Source organism: Colobus angolensis, unplaced genomic scaffold (assembly GCF_000951035.1).
Source record: "Colobus angolensis palliatus isolate OR3802 unplaced genomic scaffold, Cang.pa_1.0 Scaffold253, whole genome shotgun sequence".
NCBI classification, from domain to species: Eukaryota; Metazoa; Chordata; class Mammalia; order Primates; family Cercopithecidae; genus Colobus; species Colobus angolensis.
This window is the reverse complement of record NW_012115744.1, coordinates 3,600,777-3,613,076: the sequence shown is the minus strand read 5'-3', so window position 1 is coordinate 3,613,076 and position 12,300 is coordinate 3,600,777. Positions and strand designations below refer to the sequence as shown.

At 52.2% G+C, this 12,300-nt stretch overlaps 1 protein-coding gene across 1 annotated transcript in view; it reads left to right on the top strand.

Moving 5' to 3' along the window:
- Positions 1–352: 352 nt before the first annotated feature.
- Positions 353–12,300, top strand: part of TNS3 (tensin 3) — a 321,347-nt gene continuing 309,399 nt past the window's right edge. The window contains exon 1 of the mRNA XM_011946796.1: positions 353–439. The gene's annotated coding sequence lies outside the window, so the exon portion shown is untranslated. The remainder of the gene's footprint in view (positions 440–12,300) is intronic.

Genomic DNA, 12,300 nt, shown 5'->3' with positions numbered 1-12,300 from the left:
TGAATTAAAGAATGAACTGGTTGTGCAGGAACCAGGATCCGAACCCGCCTCCCCAGGTACTCTTAACACCGGCCCGGCGGAACCTGCAAGTCTCCAGACCGCTTGGAGCCTGGGCTGCTCAATGGGTCCGATAATCCCGGGTCCCCGCCGCGGCCAACGAAGGGAGGTCCCAGGGCACACCTCGGCAGGGCTGGGGGCCCCGGTGACCCGCGCCTGGAGGCGCGCCGTATTGTTAGGGTGATGAGGCCAGGTGACCCACCAGGCTCGGGGCGCGGGCGCGAGCGCGGGGGCCGGCCGTGGCGATTGCCCGCGCCGCCTCGAGGGGGCCCTGCAGCTGGCGCGGGCCGCCAGCCAGGAGGACGGGCCCGCCCGCGCGCTACTCGGAGCCCAGCCTCGCTGCGGCCATCGCCCCGCCGGACCGCGCCGCAGGCTCCCCCAGGTACTGGGGCCGGGGAAGGAGGAAACGCGGCCACGCGCCGCCGCCCTCTTTGTTTTGGGCCCGGCGCGGGCTTTCGCGGTCCGGGCGCAGGAACGACGCTTGGGGAGCGCAGGGATCTGGAGCTGGGGCGCGGGGATGGAGTTCGGTGAACGCGGAGGACGCGAGCTCAGGGAGCGGAGATGGGCTCATGGGGGAACCCAGGTTAGGGACCGCGGGGACCCGGCTGGGGGCGCACGGGCAAGGGGTTTGGTGCGCGCGGGTACGGGGTTTGGGGCGCGTGGCGGGCGGCGGCTCGGCAGGAGTCCCAGGACAGGGGCTGGGGCGCGCGGGCCAGCTCCGCCGGAGTCCGGGGACGGGGACACTGACTGCCTGGGTTTGGGGCAGGGCTGGGACGCAGGACCACTCGAGTGGGACCCGTGGCGCCCGGGCGCCCTGCACTGAGACTGCGGGCAGAGACTGGAGCAGCTCTGTCGCAGTCGCTGTCGGGACCGAGCGGACTTTGTACCCTAGGACTCCGTCTCGAGACTCCAGGTGGAGAGCGCAGCTAGGGGCTTCAATGGGCAGGCTCGAAACCTTTCTCCTACTTTTTCTAGGCAAACTCTCAGTGCGTCTCTTTCCCTTTCCCTTTGGTGGGTGGGAGGTAGGGGGTCTTTTCGCGCTTCCTTTTTTTCCCCGAAGGACGGGACCTCGGGGCGGGGGGATGTTCCGGGGTGGGGTGGGGTGGGGGGGCTGTCCCAGGCTGGGGGCCAGCTCTGTGGCATGTGCTTCCTGGCACGCGGGAGCTGTCGCTGACAAGCAGCAGGAAGGAGGGTCCCTGACGTCCCAGGGGTCTCTGTGTCGGTGCTGCGCAGCGGCCTGACGTGTGAGTCCGGGGTCCTTTGCTTGGAGTGATTTGAGTGTCTGTGGCGGGAAGACACTTAGGCGCTCCTTTGGCATTCTCCAGACAGTGTCAGCAGGTGACCCGGACTCCAGCGTGGTTGAAAAACTCAAAGCACCATCAGGGTGTGGGGCCAGCAGAGAGCACTATTGAGGGTGGTCACAACGCCCTTTGGTCTGTGCATATTACTTTTTTAAAGTGCTTTCATGCTTTCCCTTTTGAATGAGGTTTGCTTGTTCTGGTGATTCTGGTTCTTCCCTCTTTGGGGCCTGTGAGGTTATATTTGCAAATCAATCAACAAGTATTAAGAAAGGCTTTTCTGTGCTGAGGCCTTGAGGGCCAGGGAGGGGGTGGGGAGTCTCTGCAGCTGGAGGGTGGAGGGGCAAGGCCATTACCCAGAGATGGAGGTGCTCAGGGTCTTGGTGGGGGTGTGGCAGCACAGGGGGTGGGGGTTGTGTACACAGGGAGCTGACAGGAGGAACTGGCAGCAAGCCAGACTCCTGACCTTAGAAATAGTAATGGTGACCCCGAAGACAAAGTAACAGGAACGCTTATTGAGTGTTTGCTTGTGCTAAATGCTTTGCAGGCATTCATTTCATTTCACCCAAATTACAGTCCTTGAAGGAAGTTGGGATTATGATTACCCCATTTTACAGACGAGTAAACTGAGGCAAAGGAAGGCTAAGTAACTTGGCCGACATGAAATGAAACATGGCAGTAGTGCAGCCTGGGATTCTGGGACAGGACTGTGGGGTCCCAGAGCCCTGCTCCTGGCTGCTGCTGCATGTCTGACTGTCGCCTGAATTCTAATGCATGTCCAGACAGCAATTCCTCAGCTGAGGCTGCCATAGCTATCAGCAGCTCAGCTGAATTATTTCTTTAAACATCAGCAAGATGGAAAAACTAGTAGCCCCGGGGCACTACTTATTCCTGAATGCAAATTGATTGTTTTGTTTTTTCTTACAAAGTATCTCTTTGGTACCTAGTGGTTTGGAAGCGAGCTGCACTACTTATTCTTGAATGCAAATGAATTTTTTTTTTTTTTTTTTTACAAAGTATCTCTTTGGCACCTAAAGTTTTGATAGTGAGCTATTTGCAAATGTGACTCTGGAAATAAAAGGCAGGAAAGGGGGTGTCAAAGTATGTTCCTCCTCTGCAGGAGGTGTTGCTGAAGGGGTTAGCAGAGACCTGAGGAGGAGGCAATAGGGCAAGAACAGTGAGTGGAAGGGCTGACCTACCATCTGGCAGTCGCAGCTTATATCTGCTTAGCATTCTACGCAAGGACCCATTTTACAGATGAGTAAAATACCAAGTAAATTACTAAAGTCCAGGAACAGTTAGGGATCTGAATGAGCCCAGTCCTCTGACTCTATGTGCCCCACTCCTTTCCTAAGATCAGCCTATTGTAAACCACCCCTGTTCAGGGGAAGCCTCTTGTTCCCTCCGTGTCCCTGTGTATGAACTTGCGAGGGGGAGGAGCTTTCCGCCTTCTTGAGGGCAGAAAGCATTATTTAGATCCCTGCCACTTACTAGGAGGCCAGAGACATTTGCTGAGTGCCTCAGCAGCACACTTAGAATTGAGGCTTCGAGGCTTCCTCACAGCGGCCCCATAGATTTCCCAGGGAGGAGCCTCCTGTCTTGTGGGTAGATCTGGTGGGTTTGCTCCATGCTGCAGGGGCTGCCATGGGAAGGGTGGGTCTGGGCGTCTGAAGCTCTCCAGGAGGTGAGTTGACCCTGGGACCCCCGGGTCCTTCCTGTAGGACTCCAGAAATCATTGGGGGATCAGCTAACCCCTGCAAGCCGTGCCTGGAATGACCCAGAGCCAGTCCTGTCTATCTAGAATCCTCTGCTGCTATCCTTGTTGATCTAGAATAAGGGATGCTGGTTATTTGGTTAATTAAGTAGGTGTTGAGTTACTTAGTTACTCTCTTCCTCACAGTTAACAAGAGTATTAAAAACCATCATGACACGGAACACAGTTCTTTCGGCCTCCACAGTGAAGGGCGTGTTGCGTGGCTTCATCTTCACAGGGATTGTGGTTCACAGGTGTGTCATTTCCACGCTGCCTCACTGCTTCTAAGACGCCGAGACAACAAAAATCGCTGCCACCAAAATGCTGCTGAGCAGGGCTACATTCTCCTAGATTGAGAGGGCGTTTTGAATTTTAGAGTATGTTGAGTCCTGATGCAGGTCCGTGTCCTGCTGCAGGGCTTTTCGGGGGCAGCTCAGGCAGGAACAGTGGTTTCCTTGATGTCTGTCCGTTTCTCATAAAAGCAGAAAACTAGACTCTCCAAGTTTCCTGAGCTTTCTGTTTGTACCCTGTGACTCAGGAATGTGTTTGGTACACGTCCACCACTGCAATGTGGGATCGGAGTGCTGAGCTCGGGGTCCTTCGGGTGTCTCCATTGTCTGTGTGGCAGCATCTCCTGCCATGCTCAGTGTACTTTAGGAGCACCGTGGCCCTCTAGGCACACCTCTAACCACCCCCCGCCCCCCAACCTCCCTGCCCCATGCACCTGGTGCAGCTCCACCTGGTATTCCTCACCTGTTGCCTCCTACCCTCGCTGGGAGCTGCCTCTGCCAAACAGGAGGGAGGAGGCCAGTGAAAATGAGGGAGACTGAGGAGGGGGGCCATTAACTTGGGGATGAAGTACTGCACACAATTTAGGGTCCGTCAGAATGCCTCCCTGTGTCAGGGAAGGGAGGATTCTTACATGCTGATTTTTCTTTCTTTTTTTTTTTTTAAGATGGAGTCTTGCTAGAGTCCAGTCAGGCCATCTCAGCTCACTGCAATCTCTGCCTCCTGGGTTCAAGCAGTTCTGCCTCAGCCTCCCAAGTAGCTGGGATTACAGGCACACACCACCACACCCAGCTAATTTTTGTATTTTTAGTAGAGATGGGGTTTTGCCTTGTTGGCCAGGCTGGTCTCGAACTCCTGACCTCAGGTGATCCACCTGCCTCGGCCTCCCAAAGTGTGGGATTACAGGTGTGAGCCACTGTGCCCAGCTGATTTTTTTTTTTGGAAGGCAGTAGTCTAATACTCTTTTGTCTCCTGGGCAAAATGAATGAAAGATTATGCTGAAGGATTCTACGTCTGTGATCTAGAAAATTCCCCCTGGCAGAGGTAGGTACTCTCGGAGCTAGGGAAGTGCTCCTCAAAACCACCCCCTCAGGGGAGAGACCTCTCTGTCCTGTCCCTGTCTCCACCCCAGCGCTGGGCAGGAAGCCCTGGGAACCCTCTGCAAACAGCCCGCCAGCCCTCAGCCTAATAATGCAGCTAACAAGACCCCTTTCCTTTCACTACTCAAGTACCCAAGCTGGCTCTGGCACTTTCTGTTCCTAGTCTGATTGTTGCTAAACCGTGCACGTATGCCATCTTGATGGTCTTCCTTTCCTGGAAGAGAGCGCTGAGACAGCGAGCTCAAGTCACTTGTGTGTGTTGTGAGCATACCAAGGCTTGGATCTGAATCCACGTCCGTCAGCAATGCTTGGAGTTCTTGCCAAGATGAGGGGTTTGTGCAGTCTCCACCCACAGCCCAGCCCCTGCTGGAGCGGCCAGGCCAAGGCTCAGGAGCTGCAGTGTGCCTGCCGTCTACTGCAGCCAGTGCGCCAGTCCCAGCTGCTTCCTCGGCCCCCAAGGCTGGGCCTTTCTTTACTCTTCCTTCCTCCCTCAACTCTAATTATGGTTCATGTTAGATTGTCTGCCCTTCCTCTTCCTCTTCTCTTTTGGGGAAAGATAATAGCACTTAATACGCCCTTTGCAGGCCTGGCTTTGTTTCTAAGATATCAGAAGAATCTTTAGGAATCTTTCTTCTAGTTGCCCAAGTGAGCGGCAACCTGTCGGCACCCAGGAAGGATGAACATGGGTGCCCTGCTAACGATTACAAGTGCCACTCCTAGCCAGGCCATGCCCCTGGGGACACTGGGGGACATCTCCAGGTGGACTAAAGTGGGTCACCTCCTTTCATTGTGTCTTGGCAGCCACAGTGTGACGTGGCATCTCTTGTGTGTAGAGTTTATGAAACTGCTCCTGAAAAGTAGAGACCAATTCGTTGATGCTTTGAATACACCGGAATACGCTCGTGGCAATACTGAAAGAAAGAAAGAAAGAAGGAAAGTCCTCGGGAAGTGGCTGGCCAAGGCCGTTCAGTGCTGTCTGCAGTTGCTTCTCTTTTTACAGGAGAGCCCGAGCTCTGCTCCAGGCCCTGGGATTATTTCTCGCTGGAGGATTCCGGAATCCGCGCTCTCCTCATCACCCTGGAACACAGCTGCAGTGTGTAGCATTTCACTCACTTGGAGCCACACAATAAAAGGCACAGGCCCACATCTGGCTGTGCAGGACAGCGGGCAGGAGAGTGGGCCCTGGGGCACACTGGGCCATTAGCAGGGGCATCTGCATCCTGGCCTGTGCACATTCCTCCCTGGAGCGCCGGGCTGGCTCTGCAAACAAAGGTGCCTGGTCCTGGCATTCTTCTCCACCTTGTAATCCATCACTTTTCTTAGAGGTGTCCCTGGGCGCCTACCCCTTTCATCACTGGCCATTTGGGAGGTAGATCAAAGGTACGCACCGGAGGCTGTGACATAGGCCAGGCTCTGGCATCCCACAAACCTGGGGTAGAACTGCCCTTTGCCCTGGGAGGTTCTGGGGTTATTGTGACTGTGTTTGTCATTTGTCGCCTGCAGCCTGGGGTTGTCGGTCCTCCACAGGTTCTGGAGCTCAGGGGTGGGAGCCACGTGGGGTTTTCTTTCCTCCTTCTGGGCTCCAGGCCCAGTGTACTTTGGTCCTGCTGAATTTCCATGGCCCCAGGGGCCTGAAAAGCACCTTGTGGTCCTTTTGGAGAACCACTTCCTCATTCTTGGAGGTGCTAATCTGATCCCCTGGGAGGGAACTGTGTGCTAACTGGTTGACACAGGGGAGGCCAGCGTGATAGAGATGAGTTTTTCGCCAAAGATCAGGGACAAGTGTTTCCAGTTTGTCTCCTCTGGAAAGATCTGCAGAGCCGGGTGGACAGGGCTGGAGGAAAGGGGGCCTGTGTGCATGTCCTGGGTAGGTGCTAAGGGAGATAGGAGGGCTCTACGTGGGTGAAGAATGCATTTCTGTCTTGTCCTGCACGCAGGAGGGAGGCACACTTGTTATCTGTATTACTCGGAGAGTAGCAGAAGACTCTCAAGTAATGAACATATCTTTGCTTCTTAATTTGCTTTTTGACTATTTTTCTACAAAATAGTTGTCTTGTAATATGTGCTCATTGTTGACTTGGAAAAGATAGAGAAATGCTAAGGAAAAAGGAAAAATCTTCTTCTAATATCACCTCCACAGAGGTTCATATTTTAGCCTGCGTGTGTGTCATGTTTTCCATGCTTTTTTAATTTACCAAGCTGAGATCATACCATATGTATTTTTTTGTATCCTGCATTTTAAAATCAATGTGGCAGTATAAGCATTTCCCAATCCAGAAACAGCTCTGTGTAAATATGACTGCTGATGACAGTATAGTACTTCAGTATGTGGATGTACCACGATATTTCGACTTCACTATTTGTTCATCGATCATTTGCATCCTGTGTTATGCTTGCACATAGGTCTTTGGGCAGATTGTAGCTAGGCATGTTCTTAAAAGGATTTCTAGCAGACTCTTTGACGTCAGAGAATACAAACTTTTTTTTTTTCAACTGTGGTAAAACATGCATAACATGAACTTTGTCGTTTTAATCGTGTTTAGCTGTGCAGTTATGCGACATTAGGTGCCCTCACGTTGTGCAGCCATCACCCCCCTCGAGCTCCAGAACTCTTTCCATTTTGCAGAACTGAAACTCGGTGTCCCTTAAGCACTAACTCCCTACATTCCCCTCCCCCCAGTCCCTGGCAACCACCATTCTACTTTCTGTCCCTATGAAACTGACTACATCGGGTGCCTCATACAAGTGGAATCATACAGTATTTGTATTTGTTGTGATTTGTTTATTTCACTTAGCATACTGTCCTCAAGGTTTCATCCACGTGGTAGTATGTGTCACAATTTCTATCTTTTTAAGGCTGAATAATACGGTGTGTGTGTGTGTATCTGTGTGTATGAATAGCACATTTTGTTTATCCATTCATCTGTTGATACACTTACAGTTACTTCTACACTTCGGCTGTTGTGAATAATGCTGCTATGGACATGGGTATATAAGTCCCTTCTTTCCATTTTTTTTGGTGAATACAAGCTTTTTGGAGTTTCTTGGCGTATATGGTCAACTTGCAGTTGAGACATAGGGTGCTGGCTGGATTCTCAAGAGTTCCCCCCCACCGCTGTCCTTAAACGTGGCCAGGTTGTCACCCCCAGGGTAAAAACCAGGCCTGCAGGAAAAGGAAGAGGGAGACTTCTTACCGAGCTATTTTGACAGATTGTATAAACTCTGTGATTAATGGGATGAGAAAGCAGGAAGAATGTCTTTCATTTAAAAAAAAACAAAAGCCTTCGGGGTTGCTTGGTTTTATTTTCAATTAAAAGGGTCTGATTTTGTTTCTGGAGAATGGTTTTAATTTGGATAAATGGTTCAGTCTGGGAACCGCATGCCAGAGCCTATGATCTATGAGTGCAATTACTCAGGCTGCTTTTCTGAGGGAACAGTCCAGAATTGGGCTCGCTCTGGTTTGGCTCTGTTAAACGTCGATGCAGGCCCCTGGGCACTTGGAGTGAGGCGGTTTTTGTGATCAGTCCTTGAAGTGCAGCCATAATGCCCTCCCCCTAATGCCTTCCCCAACTTACGGTGGTTAATTTTTACCCTCTAAGAATGTGTTCACAATTCCAAGTCAGGAATGTCAACAGCAGGCTGTCGTTTCCCCCTCCTTGGAACATGTTGAACCAGAATTACTGGCATCTTTTCCAATGTGGGCATTTGCAGAATTGGTGAGATTTGGGGGCTCAAGGAGGAGGCAGACTCATCCTAATGTTCCTCCTCCGGATTACTCGAGGTCCCTGGCTAGGCAGGACTGCAGGCCCAGAGACAGGGCTGTGGTGGGTTGTTCTATCTGGGGTCAACTGGTGTTTCTTTCCAAGGGGATGCTGGACTGGGGGAGGTGAGGGACTAAATCCTAGGTGGCTTTGAGGAAGGACTTGTTGCGATGGAGGGGCAACGTGGGCAGAGGCTGTGGGCAGGGCCCCCTGCTGTGTTCTAGAGTAGCAAAGGGGATTTGCAGAAGGCAAAGAAGAATACAAAGACACAAGGTAGGGTGTTCCACCCTTTAGGAGAACTGTGGCAAAGCCCTGGATAACTTTCCATGGTGCTTGCAGATTTGAGATCAATGCCCGACCAACCTAGTGGGCTGGTGGGAGGCAGCGTGGAGGGTGGCAGGGTGTTCCCAGGGTGGGAGGTGGAGACAGTCTGCACTGAAATTTCCAAGAGCACAGCCCACAAAGGAAGAATAGGCTTGCTCGTGATGTGGGTGAAGGCATTGCCCTGCTGGCTTGTATCAGGGCATTGGCTCCTGGACCCTCAACAAAGGGCATATTAGCATAATGAATAGTTAAGTCGCTTGGTTGGGTTCCAGTCCTTGGGGCTGTGGCCTCTTTCCGAAGGAAGGACTGGTGGGTGGGCCCCACCTCTGGTGATCCAGCCTGCGTTGGGACCACACGGTTTGAGAAATGTTTTCCCAAGCCTGGGCCACATGTGCCCCTTGATTTCTGGGGCAGCCCTGGTGGCAACTCCCCATGTATCCCTGTGAGACCTTTCTCATTTTCCACTGGCAAGGATACAGGTGTAACCAGATAATTCTGATGAAAACTTTGAGTGAGACAGGTAACCCGCAACACAGAGAGTTGGTATGTGCTGCTCTTTTTTTTTTTTTGAGACGGAGTCTCATTCTGTCGCCCAGACTGGAGTGCAGTGGCACAATCTTGTCTCACTGCAACCTCTGCCTCTCGGGTTCAAGTGACTCTTCTGCCTCAGCCTCCATAGCTGGGACTACAGACGTGTGCCACCACAACCCCGCTAATTTTTGTATTTTTAAAAGTAGAGACAGTGTTTCGCCATGTTGGCCAGGTTGGTCTCGAACTCCTGACCTCAGGTGATCTGCCTGCCTCCCAAAGCACTTTCGGCTTCCCAAAGTGCTGGGATTACAGGCATGAGCCACTGCGCCTGGTCATGTGTTGCTCTTTAACTCCGCACCCCAACCTCCATTAAATAGGAATAGTCCAAAACATAGGTCATTGAGAGCGTACTGTGCATTTTGCTTGTTTTTTTTTTTTTTTTTTTTTGACGGGGAGTCTCGCTCTGTTGCCCAGGCTGGAGTGCAGGGGTGCGATCTTGGCTCACTGCAAGCTCCGCCTCCCGGGTTCACGCCATTCTCCTGCCTCAGCCTCCTGAGTAGCTGGGACTACAGGCTCACGTCACCATGCCCAGCTAATTTTTTTGTACTTTTAGTAGAGATGGGGTTTCACTGTGTTAGCCAGGAAGGTCTTGATCTCCTGACCTCATGATCCGCCCGCCTCGGCCTCCCAAAGTTCTGGGATTACAGGTGTGAGCCACTGTGCCTGGCCGGCATTTTGCTTGTTATCAGGGATGATGTGACAACTGGAATGGTGTTCATTCACTTTTAAAAGGCTCACTCTTCTCACGGGATAACAGAACACACTATCATTCATTTTCCTTTTCCCAAGAAGGTGTTTGCAGTGGTGGGCATGAGAAGCATAGTGTGTGTGTGACTATCACACCAATGGTTCTCCCAAACCTGGATCCCAACCTGGGCATTGCCAGTCTCTGGGTGTCACCCTCCCGTTTATGATTGTAGGGACTTCTCAGAACGCCCCGGAGGGATGGCCTTACTCCAAATGCTGCCTTGGCTGCCGGGCTTTCTATTTGTGAGTAAAAGATGTTTGTCAATGCTGCTGCTTTTAGAACATGCCCACGCCACATCAGCTACAGCTTGTCGGGTGTCTGGTTGTCTGTCTGTGCAGAGCCCATTGGGAGGTCTGTGCAGCCTCACACCTAGCAGTGAGGTGGCCCCTCTGCATGGTCGTGCCCTGCGGAGTTGCATTCCTCTCCTGATGGCTGGCTGCCAGGACCTGTGGGTCCCGGCGAGAGGCGTGGGAGGTGCTGTGACTCCTGCCAAGCTAGCTCTTCACAGGCTGGGTTAGTTCTTCCGAAGCGTGGTTTCCTGGGACACCACGCACGGGGCAAGCACAGCTGTGTGACCAGCGGCATGCTGACAGGGCTAGACACACACTGGGCTGCTTAATGCCGACCTTGGCCTGTGAATCTGTGACCAGGACTCTTGGTGAGCGGCCAGCTGGGGGCTGTTGGTGCTGAGTTCAGCTCTGTAGCCAAAAACGTTCCAGCTGATTTCCAGACAGACCCGGCTTCCGTTTTCAATGCCAAGATGAGCTGGGCAAATGAGTGGGACCTGACAGAGACTTTTGGCCGACTGTGATCGCTATTGTCTGGAGTCCCCTTGACCCTCTGGAGGTACTGCCGCTCCTTTCATTTGTACATATCGGTTTTTCTGCATGGTTCCGCTTCTTGTCAGCCAGGCTCTGGGGACACCAGCTTTTCCGTTTCCCATACTGCCAGATGGCTTTGAGCAAACAAGAGGAAGGCCCCAGCATGGGTGCAGCCTGTGGTTGCGTTGTCCTGCCTGTTTACCCTGGGGGTGAAGCGGAAAGGGAGCAGGCTTTGTAGGAACCCAGGTGGCACCCCTTCTCATCCCTGCCACTTGTTCTCCTTGTGGTCCTGGGATCTTCCCCAAACTTCTCTGAAGTGGTGCTGAAAACCGGGTTGATAGTACGGACCTCACTGAGCTATTAGGAGTAGCTGTCGACACCCTTTACCCGAGGTTCTCTCCAATGGAAACCAGGTAACCTTCGATTCCTTTTCTTTCATCTGTGGTTGGTCATCCAGGTGGGACGCTGACCACCGGCAGCCCGGTGCCCTGTCCTGAGGCCCAGTTAGCCATGGCCTTCATCTGCTCACATTCTGTGGATTGGGTTGTGTAATACTTGTTTGTATCCCTCAGTTCTCCAAGGACAAGAAGGCTGCTGCTAAAATAAAAAAAAAAAAAAAAAAGATAAAAGCTTTGGAGGGGACTGGGCGTGGTGGCTCACGCCTGTAATCCCAGCACTTTGGGAGGCCGAGGTGGGCAGATCACAAGGTCAGGAGATCGAGACCATCCCATCCCGGCTCACATAGTGAAACCCCGTCTCTACTAAAAATACAAAAAACTAGCCGGACGTGATGGCGGGTGCCTGTAGTCCCAGCTACTCGGGAGGCTGAGGCAGGAGAATGACGTGAACCCGGGAGGCGGAGCTTGCAGTGAGCTGAGATCGCGCCACTGCACTCCAGCCTGGGCGACAAAGCGAGACTCCATCTCAAAAAAAAGCAAAAAAACAAACAAAAAAAAGAGCTTTGGAAGGAGCTTAGAGTTACCTACGTGTACTTGCCAAGGTGTGACATCACTCAGAGCCTCCATTCCATCCTCTGGACAGCCAGGAGCTGGCCTCCCAATCCGCTGCCCACTGGGCACACTTCACAATGGGAGGGGACAGTTACACATCTAGATGGAAACATTCTAGAAGTGATTGCTTACGAGGAGAGAGGGAAATGGTGGCACATTTTCCCAGGATTTTGTTCATGTTTTTATTAGGGCCACAACTTTTGTTCCTGGAGTTTTGCTTTGTAACTTATTCCTTTAACTTGCAGAAGAGAACCATTTACAACTCATCTTACAGACTTGAGAATCTAGCCTACTGTTATTTCCTTGGAAAATAGCCACATTGCTAGTTGTTGTGTTATTGAAAGTTGATGACAATGCCCCCAGCAGTCCATGCAGGTTCGCTGAGAAGAGGTGCACCTTCGGAGCTGTGACTTCAGCACAAATATTCTTCTTGGACAGTGTGTTGTGGGGTTTGCTTGCTTCAAATCCGTACTGCCAAATGGCATGAATCATTTCCTTTTTCTTCCTCTCAAAATGTATTCCAGTCTTGATGCAGACGCATCAGCACTG